The 20,711-nt window shown below is 39.1% G+C and overlaps 1 protein-coding gene across 3 annotated transcripts in view; it reads right to left on the minus strand.

Annotated features, from left to right (window-relative positions):
* LOC110557746 (ST18 C2H2C-type zinc finger transcription factor) overlaps nt 1-20,711 on the minus strand; it is a 340,314-nt gene that overhangs the window by 135,349 nt on the left and 184,254 nt on the right. The window contains exon 1 of one of the 3 annotated variants that reach the window (XM_060385905.1): nt 708-956. The exons of the other annotated variants lie outside the window; for them this stretch is intronic. The gene's annotated coding sequence lies outside the window, so the exon portion shown is untranslated. Of the gene's footprint in view, nt 1-707; nt 957-20,711 lie in introns of those variants that run through there. 3 annotated transcript variants of the gene reach the window in all.

Genomic DNA, 20,711 nt, shown 5'->3' on the forward strand with positions numbered 1-20,711 from the left:
AAGGAGAGTACTCTTATTCAACTCTCTAAATATTCAAATACAATATTATATATGTCCAACTTAATATCTCAGAGACTGCCCACAAACTTTTTCTCTTACATGTACATAAAACCTGGATTCTGACTTTTCACAATGAATCCACAAAACCTTTTGTAGATAATGGTTATTAATGCAAAACTGCATTAACAACTCACAGCATTTCAAAGATTTGAATTCTAAATGAAGACTTGTAAGACATGAGCTCTCCTGATAATATTTGTGACCTCATAATTACTTTTACCTAACTTTTTTTTACAGAGGAAAAAAAAGTGTACTGTCTCATATCAAGTATTTTCTGTTACAAACTCACATATTTCAGAAATACACATGAACAAAGGCAGTAGCGGACACAGCTTAAATGACATTGCACCGTGACATTTTATTCTAACCTCCTTCTCAATATCTCATTTTTGGAGGAGAGTGAGAAAGTAGAGGTGGGTGGTGGCGAATGAATTTAAAATCATACCAGATGTACATCACAACAAAAAGCAAAGCAAAGAGCAGTAAAAACCATGGGCACGTCAGCCTTTAGAAATAACCCCCAACCCACCCACTCTCCCAGTCAGAAACCAGTAACCGTTAACTAACTCAAGACCTGGAAACTTGCTCTCTGGCTGAGCTCTTAAACACCAGGGTGAACAGAACGAGGTAAAAAGTTTTAAACTTACTTTTGTGTGTGTGTTTCCAAGACTATTTCTCTCCTTCCTGGTGTGCTGACAGGAAACACTAAAGCTGTTGCCTTGAAAGGTAGTTTCCATGATATGACATCCAGTGCCTTTGACTGCTTGGAGATAAGCACCTGCGTGTAGCCCTCCTTACGTCACACCTCCCTATTCAGGCCTTCTCAATATGATCCACATTTGCACATCAACAGCCTCGTGCGCACACACAGATTTTTTTCGGCTCTGGGCCCAAAACTTTCACTTTAATTTTCATCACATGATTGCTGTGGCATATGTCCTTCCAAACCGCCCATATATCAGTCATCATGCAAATGAGATGGAATATCACTCCTCTGCAGCAGATGGCCAGGGATGATAACAATGGCTCAACAGAGGAGATTCAATGTCCCTGACTTTATCGCCACGGCAACAACAACCTAAAATATATGTAATGGAAGTGGTGCTTATTAATTTTGCAGGCTCGAGTGTTCTGATTTTGTGAGTGAATGGGCTGAGTTAAAAAGGGGGCTGTGTCCTCCTGCCTCTAGAAGACTATCTATAAAAGCCAGGGACCTGGAAATTATTTTCAGTGACTAAGAAGGCAACAGCCTAGCAATTATTTGAGTAATTAGGTGTAATTCCTCCCTGTAGGCCTTGTACCCTCCTGCGCTTGCTTCACAGAAGCTCACGAATTAGACAGCACCGATACTGAAAAGAAAAGTGCCTCAAGATACAGCAGGAGAGCTCGCAGGAGCCCTGTCACTTGGCCTCCACCAGGCTTGGTAAACACAAGCCCCAAGCTATAAGTAAATAGAGGCCCCACTTCACAAACACAGACCAATTAAAATGACAAAGGCAGCCACACTTTGGGGTGGAGCTTAGCTTCCTTGTGAGTGGCACACAGAATAGTCTCCGGGTCCAGGCACAGAGCCTGTTTCCATGACTGGCTGTCAGGATTAGACAGGAACATACACATCTCTCACTCAGCAGGTTGTGCCTTTCTCATTAGGGCTCTCTTTTCCCCCACAGGGCTACTTTTACTCCAGACTCCAAGTGAACACTCCATTGATGGGCCACTCCTAAAAGCATTAAAAATGTAAATCACAGAAAAATTAATCAATTCTTCAAAATCTGCAACAAGCCTATTTGTGGTTTGAAGGAATGGCTACCCAACTTCCAGGCCCACCGGGGACAGTTCTAGAAGGGACAGGATTAAAGGGGATGGAAAAGCTCAGAGCACTATCCCGGAAACTTTTAAACATTTGTTACAACATTTCATATTGACTAATAAAAGCAACCTTTCCCTTGTAGGGCTGGATCACATATCAAAACTTTTGAAGCCAGAGTGTACTTTTTTCATTGCTTTTAAGAAAAATCACTATGGAAGTATCATCTAAGAGTAAAACCAGACTGCCACTAATTTAAAAACATACATTAATAAAGAATGAGTACTCCCCTAGAAGAGGCTAGCAGAAAAAATGCAAAAGACCTAAAACTTCACATCTTTGTAACTCAGCAAACCTCAGACACTCGTCCTGAGTCCTCCTTCCCTGGGAATCCACTCTCTCCCAAGGGCACCTGCTGCCCTCAGTTGCAATGCTAGAATCCTGAATGCTGTTTTAAAGAAAAAGAAAAAGAAAAGAAAGGGAAAAAAAGCTAGTCACAAAAGCTAGTCATTCTCTACAGAACATACAGAAATATTTGACAATCTAAGTTTTAAAGCAGTCACATTTCCCACATACGTGTGGGCAGGTGTTCTGAGACTCACCTTCTTTTCTAAGATGGTGCTTCATAGCCATTCATCAGTGTTCTGCAATCCATTTGATGCTCGACATAATCAGTTGCCTAGTGCATAATTTTACCGTGCTATTTAAAGGCAACAGTCCAAGGTAAGGGCATGCTCGGAGTAGCACCTTTCTAATGCAGAACTTCTCACACTAGGACTATACAGACAGGATGAGCTCTATTGTAAGGAATTCTTCTCCTGACCTCCCCTGTACTTCATGAGCAGGACATCGCACGCATGCTGGTACCTCAGGTGCAACATAAGAAGGAGCGCTCCTAGGAAGACTCCAGTGATGTGACCAAATTAGGTAACGTTTCTAGACATTATATGACTGAAACAAAGTCACATCCTATCAGAAACTTAAAAAAAATAACGTTATTTATTAAGGTATGTGATAAATCATACTATATATTCATTTATGGAAGACAATCAATTCAGCCATCATTATTACAATGCAAGATATTTTCATTACCCTCAAGAGACGTATGCCATACCTAACAGCAGTCACTCTTTACCCCCAGTTTTCTCCCTCAGTATCACCTAAATGCTCATCTACTTTTTGTCTATAAAATTTTCCTAGTTTAGAAATATTTTAAATAGTAGAGTCATGCAATCACTATTTTGTTCTTTACTATTGATCAGTATCACTTATGGTGGTTACGTTTAAGCTCTATGCAGTTGTTCAGGTATCAGTTGGTTATTATTACTGATTAACATTTTATTATTTGAGTACACCACATTTAATTTTTTTATTTACCAGACAATAAACATTTCCTTTCATTCCTCTTGCATACGTACCTTGTAGTGCAATGGCTGGATCATTCAGTAATTCCCATAGCTGTCTGAGGAACTGAGAAATTGTTTTGAAGTGTCATAATTCATGATTCATATTTGTCAACAGTGTTTGAGTTCCAGCATCCCAGCACCTTGCCAACACTTTCTGTTAGCTGGCTTATCTATGGGGGCTCTCTTAATGGATGCGAAGTGCTGTCTCACATGGTTTTGATTGGCATTCTGTAATGACTAATGACTGAACATTTTTTCAAATAACATGCTTTTATTACTCTTCTATACATTGGGTTTTTGGAATTGTCAAGTCAGATAATTTTCTGATTTTAAAATTGTAGTGTTTTCTTTTTATTATTAGATTGTACAAATTCTTGTATGTTTTAGATACAAGTTTCTTATTGGGTAGAAGATTCATCAAACTTTTCCCCCAAAATATGGGTCTTCCTTCCTTCCTTCCTTCCTTCCTTCCTTCCTTCCTTCCTTCCTTCCTTCCTTCCTTCCTTCCTTCCTTCCTTTCTTTTTTATATTAATTACAGTTTATTCACTTTGTATCCCAGCTGTAGCCCCCTACCTCATTCTCTCCTAATCCCATCCTCCCTCCCTCATTTCCTCCCATGCTCTTCTCCAATTCCACTGATAGGAGAGATCTTCCTCCCCTTCCATCTGACCCTTGCCTATCAGGTCTCATCAGGACTGGCTGCACTGTCTTCTTCTGTGGCCTGGTAAGGCTGCTCTGCCCTCAGGAGGAGGTGATCCAAGAGCCAGTCACTGAGTTCATGTCAGAGACAGTCTCTGTTCCCATTACTAGGGAACCCACTTGGACACTGAGCTTTCATGGGCTACATCTGTGCAGGGGTTCTAGGTTATCTCCATGCATGGTCCTTGGTTGGAGCATCAGTCTCAGAAAAGACCCCTGGGCCCAGATGTTTTGGTTCTGTTGCTCTCCTTGTGGAGCCCCTGTCCCCTGAAGGTCTTTTTTTCTCCTCCTTCTTTCATAAGATTCCCTGTACTCCTCCCAAAGTTTGGTTATGAGTCTGAGCATCTTCTTTGATACCCTGCTGGGTAGAGTCTTTCAGAGGCCCTCTGTGGTAGGCTCCTTTCCTGTTCCCTGTTTTCTCTCTCTTCTGATGTCCATCCTGTTTGCCCTTCTGAGTGAGGATTATTTATATTACCCAGGGTCCTCCTTCTTGTTTAGCTTCTTTAGGTGTACAGATTTTAGTATGTTTATCCTATATTATATGTCTACTACCCACTTATAAGTTAGTATATACCATGTGTGTCTCTCTGCTTCTGGGATACCTCACTCAGGATGATCTTTTCCAGATCCCACCATTTGCTTGAAAATTTCATGATTTCCTTGTTTTTAATTGTTGATTAGTATTCCACTGTGTAAATATACCACATTTTCTGTATCTATTCCTCTGTTGAGGGACATCTCGATTGTTTCCAGATTCTGGATATTACGAATAAACCTGCTTTGAACATGGTTGAGCAAATGCCTTGTTGTGTACTTGAGCATCTTTCAGATATATGCCTAGGAGTGGGACAGCTGGATCTTAAGGAAGCACTATTCCTAATTGTTTGAAAAAGTGCCAGATTGATTTCCAAAGTGGTTGTACAAGTTTACATTCCCACCAGCAATAGAGGAGGGTTCCCCTTTCTCCACATACTCTCCAGCATGTATTGTCACTTGAGGTTTTGATCTTAGCCATTCTGATGGGTGGAAGGTGAAATCTCAGGGTCCTTTTGATTTGCATTTCCCTGATGACTAGGTATGCTGAGCATTTCTTTAAGTGTTTCTCTGCCATTTGATATTCCTCTATAGAGAATTCTCTGTTTAGCTCTGTACCCATTTTTAATTGGATTACTTGATTTGTTGCTTTTTAACTTCTTGAGTTCTTTATATATTTTGGATATTAGCCCTTTGTCAGATATATGGTTGGTGAAGATCCTTTCCCAGTCTGTAGGCTGTCATTTACTTTTCATATGCTTGATGTTTTCTTTTGAAAAGAAAAAGTTTATAGTTTCTAGTTTGATGATGTTTGTTTGTTTACTTGTTTTTGATATGACATCTAAAAAACTATTGTCAAGTTCAGGTTGATAAAGATTGTTTCTATGTTTTCTCTTTAAGAGTTCTACACTTTTTGGTGTTTCTTTTAGGTTCTCTATTCATTTTGAGTCATCATTCAGCACATGGCATTGAGGAAGGGCTCTTACTGTGAATCTACTTATCTTAGTATCATGTACAGAAAACAGAGTGTTTTTCCTTATGGTATTGTTTTGTCACCTTTACTGAAAATCAGTTGATCACATCCATTAGGAAGTATATATGGACTTTCAAGTATACCTCATAAATCTGTGTCTATTTTCATTCCAGTACCACATTGTTAATTACATTAGCTTTGCAGTATGATTAGAAATAGAGAGGCATGAATTATCCAAAGTTATTCCTCTTTTCAAGACAGTTTTAGTTATGGTGCATCCCTCAACGTTCCATCTGCATTTGAAGATCTTCTGAGGTAATGAACACAGCCACCGGGACCAACAGCTCTCTACGGTGTTACACAGCCTGCCTTCCAGTCCGCGCAGGGAGTCCACAATCCCTTCCAGCGGTGCTTTGCAGTACTTACAGTAGGTTTTATACCTAGACTGTTTATTCCGAGGTACTGTACTCTTGGAACTTACTGAGAATAGATTTAGTGTTTCACCTTATCTTGTATTTTCCTTGTTCATGTAAAGAAATACAATTGAAATCTGTTCTTTGGCTTTGATACCTTACTAAAACGTTTTCACTCAAATACCATTTTTAGTGACTTTTTTATTTTCTAAGTACAAATCTATACAGAAGGCAATATCCCTACAAATAGAAAGACTTTTATTATTGCTTTTATATAGCCAGGTGAATTTCATTTTACGTTCTTGTTGAAATGCTCAGTGTAGGAGCATTTCAGCATGAAATGGCAAGAGCAGACACCATTTTGTTCCTGATTTTAGGGAGGAAGCAGTTCAGTCTTTCATCAACAAGCATGATGTTACCTAATTTGTGGATTTTTTTCAAGTTTAATTTAAAAACATTTTTTTAAACTCAAAAGCTAACTGATACCTGGCAACGCACTGGAGCAACCCTCAAGGAGACCAAAACTGAAATCCTTCCTCTGCTCTTTCAATTTTCAAAAATGCCTGGGGTGGTTTCTGTCATCGTGTTGGCCAGACTTCATCCCTTTCTCTCCCTCTAAAGCCTGCTGAGATACAGCTGGAATGGTTGGACACAGAGAATTCATTCTCTCAACGTTCAGAACTATGTGGTTCAAAGGATCCTTGAGGAACTTATAGCCTGTATAAATCAACTATAGACAGCATGCCTAAAAATCTTCTTCAGCCTGGGATTAAGCCAAATACATTCAAGATACAATGATATTGCTGATCCTGTTCACATTTTTATTATTTAATTTCCATAGGGAACGCCAGAGATTTCCTGGATCTATGTATAATGGTAGTTATATTGATAGCCACCAACATAGAGCAAAAGGAAATATTAGGAAAAGTATTAAATAAAACAGCAATTTGATAGTGACTGAAGATGAGACACTTTTCATGCAGGCAAACACAAAATGAAATGTTTCCTAAAATGAAGATGGCGAGAAGGTGGTGACTGCATAGTCACAGCTATGCTCACAAGCACTGATATTAATGTTACTCTTATGGCAGGCACTGTTCTAAGAGATTTTCATAGGTTATTTCAGGAGTGCAGGCACTAAAGCCTGAGTCTCCCAAATGCCTGCCTCTATTATTAATAAAATTGCCAAATTAGTATTCAAGTTCATGCTCTGCCTTCAAAGTCTATGCTTGTGTTTGAACACAGAACTGTGAACGCCATCCTTACCTGCACCCTCATGTGGATCAGCGAAAACCCCCATGACCTGACTATGAGAAAACTCTCCAGTGAGGTCTTTTCTTGTATCTTTTCTTATTTTTAAGGAGAAATTGTTAACAGTGACAGAGGATTTCTAATGTTGCCTCTAATCACCTTCCACGAGACTATCAAAGTGTAAAGTTTGCTTCAAATTAATAACATTGAGGAGACGTTTTTAAAACTTTTATTTTCTCAGATGATTCCTTGGGAGCCATCCAAATAATATACTGAAGTAAGGAATAAAATATTTACAGAGAAGCTTGAGTACCTGTTTATGAACTCGTTTGTACATATAAATCAATGCATTTCTTAACATCTTTTTTTTAAACATTTACTAACTTACATTACATTCCAAGGGCAGCACTCTCCCTCCTCTCCTCCCAGTACCATCCCTCCTATCCCCTTCTCCTCTCCCTTTTCCCCTAGAAAAGGAAAGTCTTCCCCCCTTCAACCCTCCCAAGCACATCAAGTCACATCAGGACTGTGCACATCCTCATCCACTAAGGCCAGGCAAGGTACCATGCCATGGGGAAGTGATCTAAAAGCAGGCAATAGAGTCCATGTTAGAAATGCCCCGCCGCACTTGCCAGGCAATTCACGTGAAAACCAAGCCACCTGTCCGCCGCTTGTGTGAGGGGGCCTAGGCCAGAGCACGCATGCTCCTTAGGTGGTGTCTCAGTCTCTGAAAGCTCCCATGGGTCTGGGTTAGTCGTCTCTGTTGGTCTTCTTATGGGGTTCCTATCCCCTCCAGGTCCTTCCATCTTTCCCCCCAACACCTCCACAAGACCCCCCAGAGCTCTGCCCCATGCTTGGCTGCAAGTCCCAGCATTTATCCCAATCTGCTGCTGGGTGGAGCCTCCCAGACAACAGTCATATTAGGGTCCTGTATGCAAGCATAGCACAGCATCATTAATAGTGTCAGAGGCTGGCTTTCTACCATGGGGTAGGTCCCAGGTTGGGCCCGTCATTGGTTGGACATTCCCACAATCTCTGTTCACTCTTTATCCCTGCATTTCTTATAGGCAGAGTAATTTTTGGATTAAAAGTTTTCTGGGTGGGTTGTTTTTCCCCTCCTTCCACTAGTCCTGCCTGGCTAGGAGGTGGTCACTCCAGATCCCCCACCCCCGTTAGGAGTCTCAGTTAGAGTCACCCCCGTATCATCCCAGGAACCTACCCTGTCGCAGGCTTCAGCTTGTCAATTAGATGCCCCCCCTCAGTTTTCCTTCTCTCTCTCACCCCTCTCACCTCCCACCCCATTCTCCCCACATCTGATTCTCACCTTTGTTTCCCTCCTCATTCCATCTCCTGCCCAGTTCCTTCTTTTCATCATATGTCTATTCTACTTCCCCTTCTGAGTGGCATTCCAGCAGCCTCCCTTGGGCCCTCCTGCTACTTAGTTCCTTTGGGTCTGTGGATTGTAGTATGGTTCTGTAATGTAGGTCTAAAAACTGCTTATAAGTTAGTACATAACATGTGTCTTTCCAGGTCTGGGTTACCTCACTCAGGATGATCTTTTCTAGTTTTATCCATATGCCTACAAATTGCATAATATCCTTGTTTTTAATAGCAGAGTACCATTCCATTGTGTAAATGCACCACATTTTTTTTTACACATTTTTCAGCTGAGAGACATCTAGCTGCTATGAACATGGTTAAGCAAATGTTCTTGCGATGTAGTGGAGCATTTTTATTAAGCCCAAGAGTGGTATAGCTGGGTCTTGAGGTAGAACTATTCTGAAATTTTTTTTTGAAAAAGTGCCAAATTGATTTACAGAGAGGTTGTACAACTTTGCACTCCCAATAGCAATGGATGAGTGTTCCCCTTTCTCTATATCCTCCCAGTGAATAGTAATTCTTTGACTTCTTTCCTTCCAACTTGTACTCCCTTGATCTCCTGAACTTGTCTTAGTGCTCTAACTAGAACTTCAAGTTCTATATCAAAGAGATATTTCAAGAGTTGGCAGCATTGTCTTGTCCCTGATTTTAGTGGGATTGCTGCTGCCTTTATTGTATTTAGGTATGTGCCTTGTATTCCTGATCTCTCCCAGACTTTAAACATGAAGGGGTATTGGATTTTGTCAAAGGCCTTTTTAGCATCTAATGAGATGATCATGTTTTTTTTCTTTCATCTTGTTTATATGGTGGGTTATGTTGATGGATTTTCATATGTTGAACTACCCCTGGGTTCCTGGGATGAAGCCTACTTGATCATGGCAGATGATATTTTTGATGTTCCTATATTCGGTTTGCAAGTATTTTATTGATTATTTTTGCATCAATGATCATAAGGAACACTGGTCTGAAATTCTTTCTTTGTTAGGTCTCTGTGTGGTTTAGGTATCAGGGTGACTGTGGCCGCATAGAATGAGTTTGGCAATGTTACCTCTGTTTCTATTTCATGGAACAGTTTGAGGAATATTGGTATTAGTTCTTCTTTGAAAGTCTGGCAGAATTCTATACTAAACCCATCTAGACCTATGCTCTTTTTGGTTGGGAGGATTTTGATGACTGCTTCTATTTCCTTGGGGGTTATAGGTCTGTTTAAATTGTTAACCTGCCCTTGATTTAACTTTGGTAAATGGTACGTATCAAGAAAATCATCCTTTTCATTTAGATTTTCCAATTTTGTGGTGTGCAGGTTTTTGAAGTACGATCTAATGAGTCTTTGGATTTCCTACATGTCTGTTGTTATATCCCCCTTTTCATTTCTGATTTTATTGAGTCTTTGTATTGCTCTCTTTGTTTCTAGGTTATTGACTTCAGCCCCAAGTTTGATTATTTCCTGACCTCTACCCCTCTGCTTCTTTTTTTCTACAGCTTTCAGGTGAGTTGTTAAGTTGCTAGTATGAGCTCTTTCTAATTTCTTCTTGAAGGCACTTAGTGCTATGAATTTTCCTTTTAGCACTGCTTTTACTGTCTCCCATAAGTTTGGGTATGTTGTACCTTCATTTTCATTGAATTCTAGAATGTCTTTAATTTCTTTATTTCTTCCCTGACCCAGTGGTCATTAAGTAGAGAGTTGTTCAGTTTCCATGAATTTGTAGGCATTTTTTGTTGTTGTTGTTGATGATGTCTAGCTTTAATCCATACTGGTCTGAGAGAATACATGTTTGTTTTTTTTTTTTTTTAATTTTCTTATATTTGCTGAGGCTTGCTTTGTGTCCAAAGTATGTGGTCAGTTTTGAAGAAGGTTCCTTGTGTTTAGATGGAAAGTTCTGTAGATACCTGTTAGGTCCAATTGACTCATAACGTTTCATTATTTCTCTGTTTAGTTTTATTTCTTACATCTATTTATCTTTTCAATATACCATTTTAAAGCAAGGTTTTTGTCTTTAATTAAACAACTAAATTGCATATGGTCCATGTATTGGTGATACCTAGTCATTTGCTCCACCAGCAAATGACTTGTCCTCATTTACCACATGGCATGTGGCACCCCAACAGCATAAAACCTGGATTCCAGTTCCTCTTTATATTTTGTGTGCATGGGGAAATGGAGGCTTTGGATCATGGGTGGGAGATGATTTGAAAATGACACTTCCTTAACCAGAAGTCTAGTTCTGGGTAGGAGTGAGGTCATCTGAACAATTCAAGCCCTTTCTTTCTGATTTCTCTGTATATTACCTTCTATTATAATACACACACACACACACACACACACACACACACACACGCACACACTCACAGAGCTTAAGTTAGCTTACTCCTATTTTCAGAGGAAAGATAGGCCTGTTATGATAACATTTAGAAATATTTCTACATTTTCTATGCAATTCTTAGGTAATCCGAGTTTAGGCTGCCTTCTAGCCATAATTTGACAGGCCACAGAGTCTCATACAGAGAGTTCTCTGCAGTTTGTACAACTAGTTTCATTTATGTGTTTTCAAGAAGTGTCCCCATGACTGAACTGTTAGTCTTTGGGACAACAGAGAATGAAGACAGAATGAATGAGAAAGGGCAGTGTTAAGCAGCCGGAGCAAAGCACGCAAGCCTGTTGGCCAACACTGAATATCCTGGGATGGAAAGTGATGAGAAAACAGAGCTCTGCATGCTTGATGCTGCCCCTGACTTTTAAAGAGGTGAGAAAAAGACAAACCATTGAAATAAATTATTTGAAGACTGTAAAGCAGGCAGCATGATTCCAGAGATCACACAATGTTTTTCTTACACTTTGCTGAACAGAGAACACGACCAGAGGCTATTTTGGAACAACTCCCAGGAAACGAGGCAGGGATAAGAAATGGAATAATCGAGCGCGTCTTAATGTGGCTGTGTCCTGTAAGTCAGTGTGCATCTTGAGTCTTTCCATGGTTCAGCATGTGCTGTCGTTGGTTTCAGATCATCACAACTAGCAGTTTAAAGAAGGTACTAGTTTCCATATCACACATACCAGGCTGTGTGTCAGATAAGAGAGAAACACAACACAATTGTGGCAGAAAAAAATTCAAAAAGTGTTTTCACCAAATAAAGAAGGAACTATGGCTGCCTCTGCTCTATCCTTTAAACGATCTCTCAGGTGGATAACCAAGAAGCTACAAGTATTTCAGATATTGCAGAAAATGCATGCCAAAAGCAAATGTTCCTAAACTTACAAAGGATTTCCACCAATAAACCCACTGAACCACTGAAATAAAACATAAAACTTAGCTAAAAATATACTTAGTACCCACCAAACGATGGCTTTTAACAAGTGTGTTGCAGTAGCAACTGTTTCCCTTCATGACCCCATGGCCAACTGAGATTTGAGGCTTGCAGCTGCCTGACATCAATGCAAGCTGTGGCTTTACTTGTCAGATATGAATTTAAGAGAACATATTCAATGAGGACACACTGAAAAGCCTATTGAGGAAAGCAACTCACCGAGCTCAAATCAGCAAACTTCATGTTAACGCTTTCCTACCCATAAGAAATCTTCTAATTTGCAGTAAAAACAGGATTTTAAGAGTGATTTTAAGAGGATTTTGAGTCTCCCAGTGTTCACTTAGTAACATTATACTCCTTGAGATAGTGACGTTCTTTAACTGAATTACTGTGAGATTACAAGCACCCATTCTGCACAATGCCCTTACTGAGAGAGAAGAAACAGTTTTGGATTCACAGAGGTATCTACAGGAAGGTGTGGAGACTTGCTACATACCTCCTGCCCTGGTACTCTCAACTGTACTCATAGCCAAATATCCCCACTAGCATGGCACACACTTTGAAAGACTGAGCCTTCATGGATGTATGGCTGTCAGCTGGTTGCATAGTTTTCATCCGTGTACACCATGGTATTATATGTTCCGTAATCTTGGAGAATGTACAGAGGCATGCATACAACACACTAGAGTTAAACAGTAGTTTCATGGTCCTAAAAACCCTGTATCCCACCTCATCATCCCTTACCACCTTGTAGCCCCTGAGAAACACTACTCTTTTCATTGTCTCTGAGCCTTGCCTTTTCCAGAATGTCATATAGTTGGAATCACAAAATTATGAAAGCCCTTTCAAATTGGCCTTTTCCCCTTAGTAAAGTAATATGCACCTACTTCCTTCATGTCTTGATAGCTTATTTCCTTTTAGCAGTGAATATTTTCAATGTCAGGATGTCCCACAGTTTGCTTTTTCATTCACATATCGAAGGGTAGCTTGGTTCCTTCTAAGTTTTAGCAATTATGAATAGAAATGCTACCAAAAATAAAAATCTGTCAGAATGCTTTCAGTGTGTGTGTGTGTGTGTGTGTGTGTGTGTGTGTGTGTGTGTTCGGTGCTTTAACATAAATTCTAAGTAGTGTGATTTCCGGATCATGTGTTTAATTTTATAAGAAACTTCCTAACGGTGTCCCCAAGGTGACTGTAGTGGTTTGTGCTCACACCAACGATGACCACAGGAACCTGTTGTTTGACAGTCTCCCTAGTACTTGACATTGTCAATATTCTGGACACTTAAAACTTTTGTCAACCTCTTAGTTGCTTATAGATATCTAACTTATAAGAACCTTTATGTCTTTAATCTGATAGCACTAAATCCATGGAGACACATACACATGCGCACATGCGAATCTAGTCTCGTTTATGCTTCATTCTATATGCCATGGCGTTGATGCCATAAAGTAACAGTATGAAGCTATTGTTTTACTATAATGTCTCAGCAACGTATATTATGAGTAAATGGAACAATCTTATTCTGTGTCAATAATCATGTTTATACTAACAATATCCAGTATTCATCTAATACTGGTTCAGTCACTTGCTTTCTCTAAAGTCACATATCACAAAATGCTAGGAAATCTATGTTGTAGTCTTCCCAGCAGAAATAAAGAAACTGATTCTTAGGTTATTTAAGGAAATGTTTATTTAAAGAGATTGGTCTCTTAACTACCATACTGAGTCAAAAAATTAGGACCCAACTTTCGAAGTAAACACTGTATAAAATTATACCATGGATTGTACTTTAATTTCAGATTCTGTAATTGAGGCAAACAAGTGGAAAATGTGAGGTAGAGATGAGCCAAAACAAGACCAACAACAAATCTTAAGATTATTAAAGAACCATTGGGATCTAAGACAAGTTTGATAGAGCCAAGTTTTTTCTACCCTTTTCACAATCTTTTTAGATTTTTATTTTTGTATTTGAGTGTTTTGCCTACATGTATGTATGTGTACCACATGCATGTCTGATGTCCACAGAAGCCAAAAGGGATGTTAGATCCTCTGGAGTTGGAGTTACAAATGGCTGTAAGCCACTATATGTGTTCTGGGGATTGAACCCACATTCTCTGAAAAAGCACCAATAAACAGTGGTCTTCTATCCAGCCTGATTTCACACACTTACTACTAAAATGGGCTTCAAGAAGAAGAGCATAATGAACATGACTTATCAAAGATCTAAAATATTATGTACTTTAGAGGCTTAGTAGTGGGGAGGGTTCCTCTAACACACAGATCTTAGTTTTACCTCAGAGTTAAAGAAAAGTTAGAGGAATGTCAGAGACAGTGGCACAAGCCTCCAACTGGTCCAGGTATTCGAATATGGTCAGCCTTACCCACCTAGAATGACAGACACTCTTTGGGGGAAATTTCCTTTTACACCATAGAAATGCCTTTATATGGATAGGCCTACTGTGGAAATCATTCCAAGTGACAGCACTACACAGAGTTCAAAAAGAGTTCTACTGACCAGTTAGTACGGTTCTCTAGGAAATCTGAACTTGAATCTTAATCAGGTTTGAGATATAAATATGAAGCTGTTGACACTGTTTCCAATAACATGTAAAAAAATGAAGAATATAGGAAAGAAAGAAGAACATTAAAAATAAGAGCAGGAAAGTTAGAAATAAGACATAAAAGATAAAGGTCTTTGTCTTCCAACCTGACCCTGATCCTGGGAGATCACCATGTATGTATGTATATGTACATGTATATATATATGCGTATGTATGTATGCGTGTATATATGTATGTATGTAGTGTACTGCCTCCCAGAACTCCTGGTCTCAAGTTATTCTTCTGCCTCAACCTCCTAAGTGGTAGGAAGTGAAGGTGTGGAGAACGAACAGAAAACCCCACAACTGGACAATGTGCAGAGGGTGAGAGATCCTGGAAACTCAGTCTTCAATGAGAGGTTTTCATCAGACCCCTTCTCTCAGAAGAGAAGGTAGAAAGATTCTAGGAGCCAGAGAGGATAGATGGTACCAAGGAAACTGTCTTTAGACACAACAGGACTGACACACATATTAACTCATGGAAACTGTGACAGTATACAGCCGGCTTTCACGGGTCCAAGACAGGCAATGTCCCAGTGCCGAGAGAGGAAGTGAACAGAGACCTCCATCCCTAAAAAAAGCTGTTTCCAGTTGATACCTACTTGCAAAGGAAACATTAGTTTTCTCCAGTGGAATCTCACTGGGTACATTAACCACGCATAAGGGCAGGCCCTATACCCAGCAATAGATGGACAACACAAAGTGAATTCAATAGGATTTTGTCAGTTTTTTGTTTCATATTACTTTGTTTCATCATTTTTTTTTTGTCTTTTGGACTTTTTCTTGAATATTTTAGTTTTAGAGTTTGTGTTTTATGGGTTGTGTGTGTGTTTCTGCTTTTTATTATAATTTGTTTGGGGTTTTGTTCATTTTCCTGTTTGTTTTATAAAAAGTAAGAGAAAGAACATGGAGTTGCATGGATGGGGAGGTGGGACAGGCAGGGGAGGTTTTGAGACAGCTGCTCAGAATATAGTGTCTGAAAAAAAAAGTTTTTCAACACAGATAGAAAAAAAAAACAATCAGTAATTGCCTGTGTGCCAGGTATGGTAGAGACCAAAAAAATTACAAAGAAGATATAGAAGAAATTTTTAAGGTAACAGATATGTTCATTATTTTGATTTGGTAATAATTTTGTGGTTTATGCTCATAGAAAACTTATAAAATTACATAATTTAAGTATGCAAATAATTATATATATATATGTAATATGTATGTATATATTTATTATTGACTAATGATCAGAAAAAGAGCCAGAACACAAGTAACTACCACTTTGGGGTTATAAATCCTGAGAAATTTAAGCAGGGAAAGGTTTTTGTCTTGTTTCTGAAACCAAAAACATTTTAGTCTATCTCATAAGACCCTGCTTTGGTTTGATAATGCCCTTGTGAGCAAGAGTCCTAAATACTACTTTGTTTAGAGTACAAGAAACAGAGCAAAATTCAAGTAAAAGTTTTGAAAAAAAGTGCAAGAAAACAGAACATCTCGTGAAAACCAGAGTGAATCTAGAGTCAGAAGCTCAGAGGTATGGGGGCATAGCAGAGCGCTCTGTCTCAGGAGGCCTTCAAGCACAGCACTGTAACTTCTATTTCATCCTCAGTCCTTCTCCTGTTCTCCCAGTGGAGAATACAACAAGGTAGTTCCCAAGGAGGTGCATAATCTCTAGCCTAAGGAAGAATAAAAAGAAATGACAGCTGTGAAGGGAATAAATCAGTGTGATGGAATATAGAAGCACCAGAAAAGAGTGGGATTGATATGAAAACCACTTCTGCAAATAAACTGGATGAGGCTTGGGAAACCAAGAGGAGGCAATTATTGGTGCTCTGAGAGCAAATAGCAGAGGACAAGGCAAGTGCAGTGGTGTCAGGAGCCAGAAGCCTTGAATATTTAAAAGAAACTGGAAAGAGGCTAGGCAGAACTAAGTACAAAGGGGTAGCATAAAAAGATAAGGTCAGAAACCAGCAAGGATCTCTATCAGAGTTACTATGAGTACAAGGGGAAGTTACTGGACAGTTCTAGATGGAGAGGTGCCATCTGGCATGTCCTATTAGATCACTCAAGAGTTACTGTATAAAAAACAAACTGAAGGGAGACAGAAAGTAAACAAGTCAAATTAAACACTATTGAGCCAATTCAGGGATCCATAAGGTAGCTTATGTTCTAGGAGGGTTGCCATGGAAATGAGGAAACATAGCCAGATTCAAGAAACAGAATGCATGGAATTTGTTGGAGGTGAGATGAGAATTACTTCTTTTCTGGGACATGAGCAACTGCAAGAAGGAAATGAGTTCACTAATGGCAAAGGGAAACTGAAAGGAACAAGCCTTGGTGGGGATGGGGAAATAAAGAGCTGTCCTTCACCCATGTTTAATACGTATTCAGGACACTTCTAGGCTTTAATGTAGAGTTTAGTTTAAAAAACATAAAGGTAAATGTCACATTAATGTAGACATACTTAAAGAATCAAGACCACGTAAGATTGCACAGGACAAATAACAGCTGATGATGCACAGAAATCCAAGGACCACACCACAGATATGGCTTGTATTTGGGAACAAACAAAAGAAGAGACTCTAAGAGCAGATAATTTCACAGAAGCCAAGAGGAAATTGCTAAGATGGAGCATATGGTCCTTCTTATCAATTACTGGCAAGGGGTACATAAATTGAAGACAGATAATACCACGGAGCTGGTGACTGGCATCAAACGTGACCATGGAAGAGCAGTTTTCAGAAGAGTGAGACTACAATGATACAGTAAAGGGAGAAAACGAGACACACAGAAGTGAAGACTGGACAGTAAAGGGGTCTACCACGGGGTGTTATTATGACAATGAATAGACTGACAGGATAGAGGTGTAGTTGTTGACAGCAGTATCCACTGTGACAGAGTGAGAGAGCATGAGGAAGAGGGCTGGGGTGCTCTCCATGAAGTTTCATCCTTGTAAAAGACAGAGCATTAATCCTGAAGGAGTGGAGGCATGGAATGAAGCTTTTGGAGGCAGCACAGTCATTAATGATCATAAAGTCACAGGTATGACAGTGAAGATGATCCCTGAGCAGGATGAGAAAGGAGAACTACTGAAGGAAAGGAGGCTGAGAGAATGAGAAGGCCAGTGTGAGAAGGGTTGGCATATGTTCAAAGGTATTATTAAGAACACATGAAAAAAAAAGACCATAGTCTTGGGCCTGAATTATTCAAGAATATGTTAGCTCAGCAAAGGGGATAGCAAAAAGTGGTTAATAGAGCATTAAACCTCCAATAAGCATAAATGCTTGGAATTTGTAGAAGAAATAAAGTGGAAGTAGTGCTGGGGAAAACCACCATTGACTCTTGTGTATCTCAGATATAATTGGAAAATACAGAATAAAAAAAAAAATCACCTCTTATTCGTAGATACTCTTTTGTGTGATTTGCCAAAGTTTAGAGATGTTCCATGTTTTCAAGAGCCTTTAATCAAGTAGGAAAATATACCTGCTAGTAACTAACAGAGAATTGTAGAATAGTTACTGTACAGCATGATTTGAGGTCATTGGTGAGCATGTTCTTTATCATACAAATGTTAAACAGAGTTTTCACATATGCACACTTCACCTGGGAATCTGAAAGCAATACATGGATGCCACAGTCGGTGGCAAAGGCAGAAACATGGAGTGGCCTCCAGGCTGATCTTGCTCTGCTGAGGGTCTCCTCTAGTGCTGTCTCGTTTCTCCCTTTATTCTCAGCATCTAATTTATATGGAGACTTATATCTCAGATAGGAATGGGGTTCAAAGAAAAGAGCAAAAAGATAAACTCAGTGTTTATAGTTCACCACTAATTATAAACTTGGTGACACTATCATTTCACCATTCTAATCTCCAAGTTTTCTTTTGGTTTCTATTTTTATCACATTAAAAATCTGTCAGTACCTATTTGCTAATGATGACAAATACCATGAGATTTCTATAAACATCAAGAACATTTTGGTTTAGTGTGCATCTATCTGTACATCTTATTGAATTATTGTTGAGAAGCACAGGCACACGTATACATGCAACCTACTGGGTCCATTTAGTGTCATATCAATATGTGTATGTGTTGAAGGCTGACCACTTGGGATTAGATAACCAATCAGAAGTAAACCGGGCTAGGGTCCTGAACTCAAGAAAAAGGAGAGAACAAACTGAGGGCCAGTGTTTGCCTCTCTCTGCTTCCTGACTGGAAACCACTGAACAGGCTGCCTGGTTCTCCTGCTGCCTTCCTGTCACAACAACTACACCCTTAACCTACAAGTCAACACCAACCCTTCTTTTCTTTAGCTGCTTTTGTCACAATAAAGAGAAAAAATAGTAACACACTTTCTCTTGTCTGAGTTGTCATGTCTAAACATGTGAGAATTTTCTGAATTATTGTCATGAAAGAACATTTACTTCTGAGTCAGAACTTGGCCAAAACTGAGTCTGTACATTTCCTTTTCTGTAAGGACAAGTGGATTCCAGGAACCTTACACACTCTTATTTTGATGAGATGGTTCCCCCATGATATTTACAGTGCAAGGGAAAGGTTTAATCTCCAAATAATACATACAATATCCACACCCTGATTCCAAATAGATTAGTCACAGAGAAGGACATTCAGGCAGTACCGCAGTGTACTCTGAGGGGCCTAAAGATCAGTTCATTTTGTGGAGTCCAGATGCATCAAACCATCTTTCTCTGAATCAAATTCACACCTGGCCCAGCTTGCCAGTGCCCAAAGAGCAATGATGTTGTCTCAGTACTGTCCCTTGAAATCTCAACAATATGGCTGTCTAAAAATGGCCTGAGTAATGACAATACCACTTGACATGCCCACATGGATGGAGAAATTATTCCCAAAATGAAGAGCTACAGTGACTACATGAGAGGGAGAATCAGTTTTCTTCTGAGACAAACACCAAATAGACCTTACAGTCTATTTGTTTATGTGTGCCTGTGCTTTATAATAATAATTATGATGATGATGATGATGATGATGTAATGTATGTCTAGAGAAAATTTGGAAAACAAAGAATGTAAACATCAGCAATTTGTTTTATTTTCTCAGAATCTCCTATGTGGGAAAATGATTGTGTTGTATTTTATACTATAATTATCATGTTGCATATGTACAACTTTGTATAAATTAGGGCATATTTACAAATTAAAATTTGACTTAACATCATATAGCACAAGTGTTTTTTTTTTAATTAGCTGAACTCTTTTTAAATGCTGTTTCAGTAAAAGGAATCAATAAATTTAGACTCATCACATTTGTTCCATAAAATGATCCATACACAGGATCACTATACACGGCACTTTCCAAGGTTCTTCATGGTAAAGGGTGCTGTGGTGATCATCCTTATAGAAGAAATCTTACACCCCCTCCCCCTGTGTGTGTGTGTATGTGTGTGTGTGAGTAGAATCTTTAAGATCTTCACTCTAAGAAAATTATAAATCTATGGTAAATATTATTACCTGAAGCCACAATGCTAAGCTTGATCTTCAAAATCTTTTCATCCTACAAAACTGGAAATTTAAAAGTGGTTAACAATGTGAGGCTGGAAAGATGGAAAGTACTTTTCAACAAAAGCCCAACACGCCTCCTGTGAGAAGAGAGGTACAGTCAGAAGAGTTAGCAGCTCAAGGGCCAGCTAGCCTGAAGTGTACTGCTTAGGAGACTCTACCTCAACAATGTGGAAGGCAAGAACCAACTCATTAATGTTTTCACATGTTTGCTATGAATAGCACATATCTGCACACACACACACGTGTGTGCACACACACAGACACACACTATTATAAAAGCAAAAGTTAACTATATGACATATATGTATATATACATATATAATTAAGTTTTATACCTTAGGCAGGTTTAGTAAAAAATTCATACATACCCCCAAAAAGAGAAAGAATTTTTTACTGTACACATATAAAGTTTGAGCTGACGGTTGATATCAAAGCAGAAAGAACCTCTCTTTGAGGAAATGACCATGCCAACAATTGTGACAGTGGTATCTCAATTCTGTAACTAATCAAAAGCTGATCCAACTGTATTACTGAATGGGCCAAGTATGGGAAGACACCTCAATAATTTTCTGATTAACTTTTTATATCAGAAAAGAGCCTCAGAAACATGACAGCATCAAGCATATGAAATCTCCAAGTATATGCATCTCCAAGTATGCTCAGGCAATGACATCAATGCAGAAAAGGCCCTTTTCTTTTTTTCTTTCCTTCTTTCCTTCCTTCCTTCCTTTCTTTCTTGGGGAGGGTGTGTT

Source organism: Meriones unguiculatus, chromosome 6, assembly GCF_030254825.1.
Source record: "Meriones unguiculatus strain TT.TT164.6M chromosome 6, Bangor_MerUng_6.1, whole genome shotgun sequence".
Taxonomy (NCBI): Eukaryota; Metazoa; Chordata; class Mammalia; order Rodentia; family Muridae; genus Meriones; species Meriones unguiculatus.